General features: G+C 39.0%; 1 long non-coding RNA gene across 1 annotated transcript in view; it reads left to right on the top strand.

The window, feature by feature from the left end:
* LOC141584252 (uncharacterized) overlaps positions 1-7265 on the top strand; it is a 58899-nt gene extending 51634 nt beyond the window's left edge. The window contains exon 4 of the long non-coding RNA XR_012517168.1: positions 2369-7265. This is a non-coding gene — a long non-coding RNA (uncharacterized LOC141584252). The remainder of the gene's footprint in view (positions 1-2368) is intronic.
* The last annotated feature ends 8628 nt before the right edge of the window (positions 7266-15893 follow it).

Genomic DNA, 15893 nt, shown 5'->3' with positions numbered 1-15893 from the left:
GGAAACAGTGTAAGCTATATACATTAGAATGGGCTTTTGAAAAAACACAAACATAAAGCATTAGTCAATGTAGTTTTATGTCAATTCATCCATACTCAGTTTTGTTTAAACTATTTTATCTATTAATAATTCATTTACAACAAAGTGATTGAATTCCACTTTTAGTCATGATGCAATAACCAATATCAGATTTGCTTTCTCACTGTAAACAACTAGAAAACAGAGCAGAGTACAGAAAAGGATTGTTATCAGATCTTAGAAAGGGCAGTACAGGATTACGATCCCTGAGAGAAAATATGCAAATGAAGTGACCCCTGGAATTACCTTACCTTCCTTCCTTCTAGGCCACAATACAGGGAGAAGGAGCATAGCACTCTCACTGAGCTAAGGATACAGAGTTTGGAGTTCAGGGGAGATCGGGAGACTGGAATGTGTGGTGCAAGTTGCTGGAGAAGCAAGCTATGCAGATAAAAATGTCCCCTGGCTGGGCACAGTGGCTCACGCCTGTAATCCCAGCACTTTGGGAGGCCAAGGTGGGTGGATCACAAGGTCAGGGGTTCAAACCAGCCTAACCAACATTGTGAAACCCCATCTCTACTAATAATACAAAAATTAGCTGGACATGGTGGTGCACGCACGCCTGTGATCCCAGCTACTCAGGAGGCTGAGGCAGGAGAATCGCTTGAACCTGGAAGGCAAAAGTTGCAGTGAGCCTCGATTGCGCCATTGCTGTCCAGCCTGGGCAACACAGTGAGACTCTGTCTCAAAAAAAGTCCCCCAAATCTGCATCGAATCTTCTCCAGTCTTTGCCTAAATAACATGAGCATACTATGAGAATCCACAAGGCTAGGCAATAAAAAACTGAAGAAAAACAACAAAAAGCAGGTAGCTATGTGCAGAATAACTCCCAGAGCTCACACAGGACTGGGACATCTTTGAGGTTCATCCATCCAGCTAGTGGAGTATACTGCTAAAACATCCAGAATATTCAGGAGAGACTCAAGAGACTCCAATCTCAATAATAAAGCTAAACTACTTCTAGAATAAGGTTGGCCTAAACCCATCCTAACAAGTTTTAAAATCAGCTTTAAAAAGATTGAGCTCACATATAAATGACTTAACTCACTGCCAAAAGAAAATTTAATGCTACTTAAAGAAAAGTAAAACCCCAAAGAGATATATTTATATTTATATATATTTTAAGTAATATAATATATGCAAGCATAATATATAAATATATTATTCAGTAATATAATATATGCTAATATATGGATGTATGTTGTATTATATATGTTATATATATGTGTGTGTATATATTCTCTCACTCTTTCTCATTTTATATATATATATATATATATATATATATATATATATATATATATATATAAACAGACAGAGAGAGGGCCAGGTAGGGTGGCTCACATCTGTAATCCCAGCACTTTGGAAGGCCAAGGTGGATGAATCATGAAGCCAGGAGATCGAGACCATCCTGGCCAACATGGTGAAACCTTATCTGTACTAAAAATACAAAAATTAGCTGGTTGTGGTGGCACATACCTGTAGTCCTAGCTACTCAGGAGGCTGAGGCAGGAAAATCACTTGAAACCAAGAGGTGGATGTTGCAGTGAGCCAAGATTGCACCACCGCAGTCCAGCCTGGTGACAGAGCGAGACTCCATCTCAATAAAAGAGAGAGACAGAGAGAGAGAGAGAGAGAGAGAGAGAGAGAGAGAGAGAGAGAGATACTTGCAGCAATGTGATGTCACCATGTCCAGCTTTCATTAAAAAGTCACCAGACATGTGAAGAGGCATGAAAAATGTGACCTAAAACCATAAAAGACTCAGTCAATAGACACCAACACAGAAATAACAGAGAGATAAACTTAAGGAGTTCAGAACAGCTATTATAAATACATTCAAAAATCTTTTTAAACACAAGAATGTTATGGAAATTTTAAATGCTAGAACATGTAAGAAAGAACAAAGATGTAGTTGAAAAAGCAATTTGTAGCCAGGTTATGAACTACAAATGTCAGGTTTGCACACCTGCACTCCCACATGGATTATACACTTGCACAGTGGAATTAATAGGCAGAGAGGCCCTGGAGCAAGACTGAATTGGCTACTAAGCTGTAGATATCAGTTACCTCAGCATGACCGTCTCAAGACACTTAATCCCACAACTTCCTTTCCTCTCTGATAAACAGTTGTAATAATATTACTTAGTTACAAGTTATGCTTGTGACTAATTACGTTGCTACAACCAAAGGATTATAGAAGTGTTAGCTGTTATATGCGCACGTGCACATGTGTGTATACCCACACTGACTTATATGTGACATTGTTCTCTGATTGTTTTTCTCTTACAGGTTCTGTGGGAAGTCATTGCTGCCCAGAATAGAGAATGAAATCAGCAAGTATCTAGCATACACCATATATATGACTTCCTTCCATCTGAATCCAGGAAGTCAGTCTGATAACCATCACAGCTTTCCTCCATCCATCCAACTCTAACTCGAACCATATGGATATTATAAAATCTCAACCTTGAACTCCCTTTAATGCAGCCAGGGGCTCAAGTTTATTTAAGCTTTTGATCTTCTATTTTCCCTATGTATGAGATGGGAGTATTTCTCTATCAATATTTAAAAGCTGGTACCAAATGACCTTGAGTATGATTAAGTAGTTTTCTCTATCAGTTCATCTCTTATGGTTTGGCTCTAGCAAAGTTTAAGGAAGTGGTTTGATTATAGAAGGATGTGGGATTCTACCAACTGCACATTTCTAATCTTAGTGGAGGCATTTACTTATCTCATTAAGTGTTCACCTGGTGTCTCACCTTCTTGGAAGAGTTTTATCATGTGTACTAGGCAGGGTTCAACCAGAGAAGCAGAAACACTAGGAGATTTATATGCATGAGTATATTGTAAGGGATTTCACAGCTGTGGAAGCTGGTTACATTTCAAGTCAGAGGCCAGTGCAGGAAGTCCAGAGGGCAAATAGGAAGGTTACTGCTATAGACTGAATGTTTGTGTCCCAACAAAATTTATTTATTAAAATTCTAACCCCTAATATGATGGTATTAGGAGATGGCGTCTTCGGGAGGTGATTAGTTCATGAGGGTGGAGCCCTCATGAATGCACTTACTGTCTTCATGAAAGAAATTGTAGAGAGCTCTCTCCCCACTTCCAAAGATGTCTCACCAGACACTGAATCAGCCGGCACTTTGATGGTGGACTCCCCAGCCCCCAGAACTGTGAGACACAAACTTCTGTTGTTTATAAGCTTCCCAGTATATGGTAGTTTGTTACAGAAGCCCAAATGGCCTAAGGCAGTTACAAAGTGGAGGAGAGCTGGAGCTCAAGTGCGTGGAGCCAGACACAAAGGCACAGGGACTGATTGAAACTCCTGTCCCCTCTTCCTGCTCTGTCATGGTAGCATGGACATCCTGCAGAAGCCAGGGCCCCTCCTCACACAAGTGAAGACATATACCTGACCCAGAAGTCAGAGAAGGGGAAGAAGGGTCCAGGGAGAGGAAATGCAGATGCAGACCCACATATTGCTTTAAGTCAACAGTCAGTCAACTGTTATTATTTGTGTTGAAAGCCAACATATAGACTGCAGAATGATAAGGCTGCTAGAAATGGCAGAAGTCATTTATTCCAGTTTTCAATCTTCAGGCAGCCTTTCTCAAATATTTTCAGACAAAATCCAGCCATCTCTCTCTTTGTGCAAGGTGTCCTCTTTTAGGCTTTTAACCACCCTTTGAATTATTTAACAATAGGTTGGACTGCATTTCTATCTCTATCAATTGGAAAACTGAAATAATGTAGAAAATTTGAACTGTGTATCTATCATTAACTAACATTTCTGGAAAACTTAAGCAAAAATGGGATTTGGGGATTTATGAAGAAATAGTTGTAATTATCTACTTAGCATCGACAGTGGCTATTTATTCATTTGGTCAGTGGTCAATTTGACTGACTACTCCAGAGCTTCATGACTGCTGTAGTTCATGGGCCAAGTGGACTGTGCTGAGGCCATAACAAGGCCTAAGGCCAAAATAAATAATTTGGGGGTCTCAGGCATGATGGATTATGCCCGTAATCTCAGTGTTTTGGGAGGCTGAAAGAGAGGATTGCTTGAGGCAGGGAGTTCGAAGTAGCCCAGGCAACATAGTGAGATCTCATCTCTATAAAATAATAAAAGATTAACTGGGGATGGTGACTGGCATGTGCATGTAGTTCCAGCTACCAGGAAGGCTGAGGTGGGAGGATCTCTTGAGCCCAGGAGTTCTAGGCTGCAGTGAGTTGTGATAGCACCACTGCACTGCAGTCTGGGGGACAGAGCAAGATTCCCTCTCTTAAAAAAAAAAAAAAAAAAAAAAAAAAAAAGGAATTTTTGGGGGACTAAGATGACCACATATTTATCTTGTTAGTAGATACTACTACTTCTAGTAAGATAATTTCCTCTTGTGTCTAATGTAAACCTTCAACTTCAACAATTCTGTTTTCTTTATTCCAGTTGAATCGGTCGGTACCAGTGTCGAGCACCTTGCTAATTAGGCCTTTGTATAAATGAAGACATGTTAACCACATAATATTTCTTAAGTGATTCTGATTTCTTTAGCCATCCTACTCCTATATTTTCCAGCCCTTTGGGTATTCCTTCCCTTCATCTCCCAAAATCTTGACAAAATTCTGACCATTCAGAGAAAGACTTTGTTCATTTACCATTAAAGCAGAGGTGGGAGTAATCACTTTCTTTCCCTTTAAGAAACATAAAATGTTTGGGAAAATACTGGTTAGTGGAATACCTATTCTCAGCATGGTTTTCCAACACTTTGGACTTACAAGTAAGTGACCTGTTACAGATATTGATGTTGGCAATATCAGTAGGTCTGAGAGCCAGACCTGGGTGACTGTACTGGAAACTTACAGTGCTGAATATATATATGTGCTGATCTGAAGGGGATGAGAGCTGAAGTCATGGGTCACTCCAAATTGTCTAAGGGCCTAGTCTCAGCCCTAACCCTGCCAGAGAAGGGCAGGGGTTTCTAGGGGCTATTGGATCGGTGGCCTCTGACTCAGTGGGGGCATCATCAGCACTTGTGTCATGTAAGAGAATGAGTTGATGCAAGCCTCATTTAAAGGGTCACTGGATAGCTATGATGATTTTTTTTTTTTTACCTCTGCCTCTTTCTGCTCAATGGATATAGAAACAAACAAACAAAAAATTTTGATCAAACTAGCTCCCTTCAAAAAAAAGGTAAAATAGTAGTGGCTGTACAGTAACACAATCACTTCTTGATAATATCTAAATGTGGACAAAAGAAAACAGCAATAAAGACCCCTTGCATTTCACTACCATGAGATCATTGTGGCAACACACTGGGTCTTCAGGGAATGTGCCTCTGTGGAAGATACTTTCTCAGTGTACATTTAGGAGCCCATTCTGCAGTATAAGCACTAAGCTATTTTCTGTTTTAGTGGAACCCATAACAGAGAGTAAAAATCATTGGATATTTACAAAAACCTTACCTATGGAGAGAAAAGAATGAAGTTTACAACAAATACATCAGAGAGTTGTGAAAGAAAATCAATTCAGCCAGATGCAGTCGCTCATGCATATAATCCCAACAAGTTGGGAAGCTGAGATGGAGGATCACTTGAGCCCAGGAGTTCAAGACCAGCCTGGGCATAGCAAGACTCTGTCTCTACAAAAATAAAATAAAATAATAGCCAGGCATGGTTGTGCATGCCTTAGTCCCAGGAATTCCACAGGCTGAGACAGGGGAATCACTTGAGCCTGAGAGGTTGAGGCTGCAGTGAGCCATGATCATGCCATTGTACTCCGGCCTGAGCACAGATTGGGACTCTCTCTCATAAAGGAAGAAAGGAAAGAAAGAGAGAAAAAGAAAGATAAATAAAGAAAGAGAGAGAGAAAGAGAGAGAGAGAGAGAGAGAGAGAGAGAGAGAGAAAGAAAGAAGAAAGGGAGAAAGAGGAAAGAAAGAGAGAGAAAGAAAGAGGAAAGAAAGAAAAGAAAAGAAAGAAAGACAGAAAGAAAGAAACAGAAAGAAAAAAAGAGAAAAAGAAATGAAGGAAGAAGGAAGGAAGGAAGGAAGGAAGGAAGGAAGAAAGGAAGAAAGGAAAGAAAGAAGGAAATTCATAGATAAAGAGGGAACTTGGTGAATATGATCTCAACAGCCAAAAGTCCTTTAAAAGGGTTTATTTAAAAATCTATCATGGAAATTGCATTCCAGTGTGACTATCCTTACTGTCTCTGGTGACTAGAAAAGAAGGTCGATTTATCAACAGAGAAATGCCTTGTGTAAGGATAAATGTGCCCTTAAATGGATGAAGGACTTTACACCATGGAAGATCAGTACTCTAACTAGTTTCATGTAATAAGTAAATATCTTGGAGGAGTCAGGAGGGTGATGTGGACATTTAAAGATGGCATTAAACTCTTTAGAGTAATGAAAACACCATACTAATGAGGAGTACAGGAGATTTAACTTGGTCTAATGAATGGAGAAAAATTGCAGATAAATTTCTCTGTGGGTAAGCATAAAGTACTGCAATCATAGATATATATACTTACAGACATTGAGCTATAGTTTATAGCCCAGGGAATGGTTTTAGAAAGTTTTGAAAGGTATTGTGAAAATGTGATGCTTAAAGTTCTTTTGGCAAAAGGAAATGAATAAGTGACTGAAGACCTTAAAGATATTGACCATTTGAAGCACTATTTATAAAGCCCAGAAAAATACTGAATATCATCAAAGCCCCAAGCATATCTTTTAACATTCATTACATTTCCAGGGGCTCAATATTAACACAGAATGGGATCTCATATTAACATGTCATAAAGAAAGATAGATAATCAGACCAAGCCTATCATTGAAAGCATCTAAAATTTCCTGAAAGCATATTTTAAGATATTTCTAAAAGCACTGAAAAGCAAGCAAGATTTTATTAATAAACTGACACAGAAACCCAAAGTGCCAAACAGAACACCAAGACCACTTTTGCCCTATGGACTTCAAGTTAAGAATTTAAAGTTTTAGAGAGAGACAGTATATTATAGATCAAAGTAACCAGCTAACTTGATGCTAGACCAGGTTGCTTAGGTGTAAATATTAAGTCACCACTTGACTTTGGACTAGGGATTTAACCTCTCTATACCCAAGTTTTTCAATTATAGAGTGGGTTAATGATAGTGCCTCTTACGGCTGACATAAAGATTAAATAAATTAAAGCACATAGAGCACCATATATATATATATATATATATATATATATATATATATATGTAAACAATTTTAAAATATTTAAGAAAAAATAAAAAATGGGAAAGAGGGGAATGTGATTGGGGAAGGCAGACAGGGCTTTCTGGATACCTGTAATGTTGTTCTTGACCATGCTGGAGATTATGCAGAAGTTCACTTTAATATTATTTTTGAGTGATATAGCTATATGTTATTCACTTTTCTGTATGTGGTTGTATCTTATTTTTCAAATGGAGTAAAACCTGTGGGAGTGGTTCTCAAATATTTTGTCCTCAGGTCCCCTTCAAAGTCTTCAAAATGGTTGATCACTACAAATAACTTTTGTTTACAAGTTATATTTATCAATGTTATGATTTTAAAAATAAAAACTAAGAAGTTTTAAATATGTAGTTATCAATGAATTTTAAAATCACAACAAAAATTACATGGTAACATAAATTACATATTTTGAAAAAAAATTGCTATATTTTTGGAAACCAGACAATGAGAAAAGTGGCATTTAAAAATATTTTTGCAAATTGCTTTAATATCTGACTGAATAAAAACCAGCTAAATTCTCATATCTTCTGCTCTCAATTTGTTGACATTTATTGTTTCGGTTAAAGTATATGAAGAAAATCCAGCCTTATGCAGAAATTCCTTTGAAAAGAAGAGGAATATTTAAATTAGCTTTCTAGATACTTGTGAATATTCTTTTTTGATTTGTGAATATTCTTTCTGTATATTTGTGAATTTCAAAAGTAGACAAGTGGTAATTTCTTAAAGGTGGTTGCAATGTAGAATCACATCATATCAATAAAGTTTTACATATCTATTCCCCTTTTATTCATTCATAAACTCCTACTGGTTCCCTAAGTTAGGCAGATCTGCCAAATGTTAACACATTTTGCTAAGCAATATCGTAAGTGGCATCATTAACATCACCACCAATCTCATCAGAAACTTTTAAGTACTAGGAAACTGTCATATTAAGAATGGCAGATTACATCTTCCAAAGTTTCAGTTTTCTCCTGAAAGCTTTAATTTTTCTCATTAGCAACAAAGACTGATAATTGTTTTCCTGGACTGACAGTCTGATGTCATTAATTTTCAAGAAAATGTCTGCCCTTTACCCAAACATGAATAACTGTACCTCATCTGGTAGTAGTTCTTTCAAGAAAAAAAAAAAAAAAAAAAAAAAACTCTGCTATTCTTGGGAAAAGTGGTTAAGTCAGCTTGCAACTGAAACAATCTCACATTGCTTGAAACAGCGTCATACTTTGGTATGCAACAGAAGTGGCCTATGTACATTTCCTATTTTTCATAAGGAAAACCTAAAAAGATATGTATTCAACTATCAGAATTTTAAATGGTAACATGATTACTGTTTCCACAAGGACATTCTTAAGTGAAACTGACTTACTCTCTTTTTTCTTTTTAGTGCATATGTGTGGTTTGGGAAATAAGAAAGACAACTTGGACTTTCATCCACTGGTCTTTAGTTCCAATAAGACAGAAGACACATGCTTGAAATGTCCAGGCCAATATAAAAAGTCTTATGTTCATCTTTCTGAGGAATATGCAAAGAGCACATTACTAAATTTCACCATAACATTATGTAGCCTGGCTAACCATCCTGTGTATCTTTTTAATCAACCACAATTGTAAACGTTCACCTTTAAAGGTATGTTTTGTGCCAATTTCAAAGAAAGAAAACATTGGTCCAATTCAAACTTAGAGATAATACCTCTCCTACAATATTTTAAGCATTAAATCAGGCAATTCTGTCTACATATCTAAACTGTCTTGGATAAAAAATGCCATTAATTTATTTACTCCAGTTTTCTGAATATTTCATTAGATCACCAAAAACATGCTATGAAAAGGCAAAAGTTCAAATAACAAAAATCTAGTATGAGGGTTCTTTAAAAAAAATCCTTGGAGAATGCATATTGTAAAAAAAATTTGCATGGATTTCAAAATTTTTGCACAAAAATAAACTTGTACTAATTTGTTATACTGTGAAAACAATTTAATTGGAAGCACAAAGAAAGAACAGACATCAGTTTGAAAAGAACCTCTATCAGAACAACATGAATTCTGTTAAAATTGAAGCAAGAACAAAAATTAAATTTATGGCGAAACTTGGGTGGAAGAATGGTAAAATAACTGATGATTTACAAAGAGTTATGAGAACAATGCCCCAAAGAAACCAGCAGTTTACAAATGGGTAACTTATTTTAAGAAGAGACAAGATGACATTGAAGATGAAGCCTGCAGTGGCAGACCATCCACGTTAAGTTACTAGGAAAAAATTAACCCTTTTCATGTCTTAATTAAATAGAACCAATGATAAATTGCAGGAACCATAGCCAACACCATAGACATCTCAATTTTTTCAGCTTTCACAGTTCTGACTTAAAAATTAAAATTGAGCAAGCTTTCGATTTGATGGGTGCCAAGACTGTTGCAACCAGATCAGCTCCAGACAAGAGCAGAGATTTCAATGGAAATTTTAAACAAATAGAATCAAGATCCTAAAACATATCTTCAAAGAATTGTAACAGGAGATAAAACATGGCTTTACCAGTATGATCCTGAAGACAAAGCACAATCAAAGCAGTGGCTACCAAAAGGTAAAAGTGGTCTAGTCATAGCAGAATGGATGGCCAAGAGCAAAGGTCATGGTAATATTTTTGGGCAATGATAAAGGCATTTTGCTTGTTGACTTTCTGGAGGGCCAAAGAATGATAACATCTGCTTATTATGACAGTGCTTTGAGAAAGTTAGCCAAAGCTTTAGCAGAAACATGCCCAGAAAATCTTCACTGGAGTGTCCTTCTCTACTCATTCCTCTCATCAAACAAGGGACATCTTGCAAGAGTTTTTATGGGCAATTATCAGGCATCCACCTTACAGTCCTTCCTGATTTGGCTCCTTTTGCCTTTTGTTTCCTAAACTTACAAAATTTTTAAAGGACACTAATTTTTTTTCAGTTAATAATGTAAAAAGCCTGCATTGACACAAGTAAATTCCCAGGACCCTCAGTTCTGTAGGGGGTGGACTAAATGTCTGGTATCATTGTTTACAAAAGTGTTTTGAATTTGATGGAGCTCATAGAGTTTATAAGCTTGTGTTTTTTATGAGAAATAAAGTTTATGGTTTTAAAATTTTATTTCCTTTTCTGTGAAATTTTTGAAGTCCCCTCACATACTTCTTAATTCAGATACTTAAGTTCAACAAATTTAATCTACAAAAAGTTTGAAACCACACACACACACACACACACACACACACACACACACACACACACACTTCTCAGACAGGTCTTTGTGCAAACAAAAACAAAAGATTTACCCTCAGGATGATTAGATAACATGTGAATGAATACGAGCCCAAACATAAAACCTGGAGCATCTAGGACAAGTTGGCAGTGATGGGGATGTGAGAAACTGCAGGTGCTGATGTCAGGGTAGGAGGAAGAGGAGCAGAGATGAGAGCATTGTTATGAGAGCATTACTTGATGAGAGCGTTGTTATCCTACTCCATTCAAATGGTATAGAGTGAACTTTATGTAAGTTCACTGTAGGAAGAAAAATTCTAGAAAAATTATTTTTAACCAGTTGCTACAGTTAAATGCAGTGTAAAACCAGAAATAAAACAAAAAATTGTAAGTAAGAGCATAAGCTTTGGTTTCTGTATCAGTTTTCTATTGCTTTATAACAAATAACACTTACAGGCTAAAAACAACACCCACTCATGTATTAGCTCACAGTTCTGTAAGTCACAAGTCCCAGCATAGTGTAACCAGATTATCTGCTCAGGGTTTTACAAGACTGAAATCAAGTTGTCAGCCAGGCTGCATTTCTTTCTGGAACCTCTGAGGAAGAATCTGCTTCCACACTCACGCAGGTTACTGGCCAAATTCAATTCCCTGCAGTTGTAAGATGGAGGTCCCTATTTCCCTTCAGGATGTCAATCAGAGTCACTCAGCTCTTAGAGGCCACCCACATTCCTTGCCATGTGACCAGAAGTGGGGAAACTATCTGTGCAGAGAGGGTTGCTTGAAATTTCATCTCCTGAACAAGGTTCATGTCCATGTTTTATCTCATGTAATCACATTTAGACATGATTAAAGAGTGGTCTTGTTTTTGTTTTGAGGCTCCATGCTCACAAAGTGGCCTCATTTGATGTTGATGTCCCATAAAATCATTCATCTTTGATGACCACACAAAGGCCTAGCTGATAGCACCAGGCTAGCTCCTAGATGCCTGCAGCATAAGGGGCCATTGGCCCACCAGATGGGTGGTCAAGTGCTGAATTTGGAGGAGTCTCACTCTGTTACCTGTAGGACGAGTTTGGGGCTTGAGGATATTGATGATCTGCTGCAGATCCTTGGGCATGAGTCCCATTTGAGGGCTCTTGCATGAGCTATCACCCTGCGTGGCCACCTCCCATTCTACAGGACATAGGGTATAATGTAACCTGTGCAGTATCCTGTATGACCTCATCAATGGTGCCCAGCATGGTCCTCACCTCCTCCATAGGCTCCATGTTACTTATCAAGCAGTCCTCCATTGGAGGTAGCTGTACTTCTCTCAGGGCTCTCAAGTCCTTTGTTCTGTGACAAATGCATCCTTCAAATAGATATCCTCCCTGCTTTTGGTCACTGTGTTGACATCATTGCTTACCATAAGCCATGCTAACAGGCATTGCTTAAGTGGGTGAATCACTCTACCATGATACCTCCCCTATTCTCCCAGATGGAGTTTTGTGGAAGCCAGGAACATGGTCATTATAGAAAGAGATCACGTAATTACAACCTGAAGAATTCTAGAGAGGTCATGGTTGGAAGATGTGTTATTCTATGTTTATGCTACAAAATTCCTAATGGTAAATTTAGCATGTTAAGGAAACAGAATACTATTCACATTTTCCCACACACTCTGGGGACAACCTTTGCAGTCACCATTAACAAAACAAAGTAAAAACCTTTGAACGAGTCACTAAAAGCTCATAGTCATGGGCTGCTTATGGATAACCCAGTGTCCTGAGCAATGATGTAACCAGTATGGAATCAATGATGCTAGGGAACTGTAGAAGCAAGAAGATCTGTGTTGTTTCTATTAAACATTCTGAAGAGCCATGGCATTTTGATTTGCAAAATTTTTCTCACTATGGGATATGTGAAATTAGCCAGGGGCAGCATATTTGACAATTAAGAACATGAACAGACGATTCTAAACCTGAACAGGAAGAGATGGTGTCTAGACACCCTGAAGATCTTTCGTGTGCCCTGTTGAGAATTTACACAAATATGTAACCACTTCTCTACCTATTATTCTATGATCCTCATTGAATTCTTGCTTGAATTGTGTAACACATTCTTAAATCAAAATTTTTATATTAACAGTGGTCTTACAAAAAGGGTTTTCCAGGCCAGGTGCAGTGGCTCACGCCTGTAATACCTGCACTTTGTGAGGCCGAGGTGAGCAGATCACCTGAAGTCAGGATTTCAAGACCAGCCTGGCCAACTTGGCAAAACTCCCTCTCTACAAAAATTAGCCAGGCATGGTCACAGGTGCCTGCAATCCCTGCTATTTGGGAGACTGAGGCAGGAGAATCACTTGAACCTGGAAGGCAGAGGTTGCAGTGAGCCAAGATTGTACCACTGCACTCCAGCCTGGTGACAGAGACTTCATCTCAAAAAAAAAAAAAAAAAAAAAAAAATTGTTTTTGGCATACACCCTAGGAGATGCTTTGCAGGGAAGACTTCCTGAAGAAGTAACGATACAAAAGTATGATTACGAGTTGAGTAGACAAAGAGGGGAGTGAAGCTTGATCCAGTTAGAGAACATGTGCAAAGGTCCTTCGGTGCGAAGGACCAAGCGAGGGCGAGGAACTAAAACATGCATTCTAAAGGAATGTATTGTTTTATATACAAATAGGTAACCACTCCTTTACCCATTATTCTGATAATATTCTGGTTCCCCACTCACAAAGGGACTGGTAAAAAGCCTCAGTCGGGATAACATGATCTGTGTGTTCCACACAGTTCTCGTTCCCTCGTGCCTGCCTGTGCCTGCTCCCCACCTTTGCTTCTTGCTTGGGGCCTTGACTGCTCACAGGAGATGGTTTCTGGTCTTTGCTCCTTGGCTTAAAGGAAAAAAGCTACACTTCTCATTATTTAGTTACAATCCTTCACAGCTACCACTTCTTCACAGTATTGGAATTCTTCTTTCTGTCATGGCTATGGGAGGACATTTTTAAATTCCTGTGGTGGAAAGAGTGACTCCTTCCTTAGTGGGAGAGGTTGAAGAAAACCCCTTGTTGTGTAGAAGGATACATGCGGTGACATTCTTCTGTATCAGAGCTAGCACTTCCCTAAGCAACTGATGCTTGGAACATAACTATTTAGTCACCTTACCCTCAATAATGCAGGGGCAGTATCAGTTTTAATAATTTCAGGGGCTGAAATGAAGAACAAAACTAATATAAAGTATAGGGGGAAGCAGCATTAAGTATGTGCAGAGTCTGGCATCTTTTCTCTGAGGCTTTGTTAGGGTTTTATCTCAGTGGATCTGAATTGCTTTTATTCCGTGATTTTTTTCCCCAGGCTTTAATCTTATTTGCTTTTTTTTTTCCCCCCAAGTAAAAAACAAATCCCAAAGGTCTATGCTGTGTGCCTACTGGTAAGGTAAAGGCATCTGTCTGAAAAGTGGAAACTTGACATAGATCCAGCCATTCTGAGGAAGGGGAACAGCGCCAAGGCTGGGGAAAAAAAAAAAAAAATGGGAGTAATGGGAACTGGAGGAACGTAGCTGTCACAAACACAGCCTTGGAAGAGTGTCTCCTCCGAGAAGCTTTCTTTGATTTACACTCCTCCCCACCCTGCTCCAACCGTAATTCTCAAACTCTCTGCCTGAGATTTAATAGAATATATGTGCTTCTTTTCCCCAGTCTAATCTCAGTACCACTCTCCACCAGATTATAGAGCTTGGAACTAGAAGGAGAGCTCATCTGAGACACGCTGAGTTGTGACGCTTCTGAGTGGACTGCAGGAACAAAGCGAGAGGCAACATCTCAACCCCTTACCTACACTGCAAGTCCCTTGAGTGAAAAATTGACTCTCCTTATCCTGAAAACCTGAAAATGCTACCTCAAAAATCAACTTAATAAATGTTTTGTGATAATGTGATTATATGTTTTGTGCCAGTTTTGTGAATCACATCTCAGAGATAATGGTGTTGATACTGATGGTAATTTATCTGGTAAAGGAGTTTTGGCTCCAAGATAGGAAAAGAAAAGAAGATCCTGCCCCATGTGCAGGTCCACTCAGCTATGGCTCTCAATCAGGAGGGCATCTGGGGTAAAATCCTTTGTTCTTTGGATAAAAGAAGAAAGACCCAGGAATTACATATGTATGCCTCTATAAGTATGTCAAAGGGTGAGCAACATTTACTTAAAACAAGGAGGGTTTAATGCAGGCGTCCCCAGACTTTTTACACAGGGGGCCAGTTGACTGTCCCTCAGACCGTTGGAGGGCCGCCACATACTGTGCTCCTCTCACCGACCACAAATGAAAGAGGTGCCCCTTCCTGAAGTGCGGCAGGGGGCTGGATAAATGGCCTCAGAGGGCCGCATGCGGCCCGCCCATACTTTGGGGACGCCTGGTTTAATGAATGCCTGCTATGTGCCAAAGTGTTCTCAAGCACTGGCATATTTAATCCACCAAATTACTCAGGGTAATTTTACACCAACTTTTCACTTGAAACTGAGATCCAGGGATGTTGAACTTTCCTGAGGTTATTCTGCAAGGAAAGTCTGGAGTTTGCAGCTAGAGCCTCTGTCTCTGTTTCAAAGCACACTTCACAGCTCCATAGTTGCCAAAATATGGAATGCCGACAGTTCATTCAGATGGAGAGTGAGTCCAAAAAGTATTTGTTTAAGACAGAAATCCAAATATCTTCAAAACAGCAATATCCTCCTCAGCCAGTTGTTTGCACAGACGTCTTTGCTGCCATCCAGGCAAACTTGAGCACATACCTTCCTGGGGCTTCCCTGCCCTGAGCCAGTGCTGTCCTTCTTCGACGAGGAAGGGCAGGACAGTCCGTAGCCAAGACTAGGTGGACACATCACTGAGTTTCTTGGCTCCCAGGCCCCAGAGAAGTCACTCACCCATAGAGCTGGAGGGACTGCCAGTCTCTGGGAAATGCTGCTCTTTAACCAAACCAGACAGATCATTTTTTGCCGGTTTTTTTGACAGTCAGATAAGGAAATGCCACTGATTCCCTTGAAGATTCATCCTGGTCAGCCAGAAAACTTTTCTCTAAATGGCACCAGCAGAGAAAACAGAAAGGATAATTATTAACCTTAACATAGGGATTCTAGATGGCAATCTGTTCTTTCATCTCAATTAAGGAGAAATGGCAAAGACAAAAGTCAAGATATGAAAAATGGAAGAGGCACTGCCTGTGGGTGCTTCAGTTTAGCATTTCAATGATTTTAGAGCTGGATCTCTATTAAGCAAAACTGAGGTCTCTTCTCAGAAGGTGGACTGTAATTTCACTAACAGGATGTTGAGTGCTTCTCTCTGACCCCTTAAGTACATGTACAACAAATAC

Source organism: Saimiri boliviensis, chromosome 4, assembly GCF_048565385.1.
Source record: "Saimiri boliviensis isolate mSaiBol1 chromosome 4, mSaiBol1.pri, whole genome shotgun sequence".
Classification (NCBI taxonomy): Eukaryota; Metazoa; Chordata; class Mammalia; order Primates; family Cebidae; genus Saimiri; species Saimiri boliviensis.
Note: the sequence above shows the minus strand (reverse complement) of the source record. Positions and strands in the feature narration are given on the sequence as shown.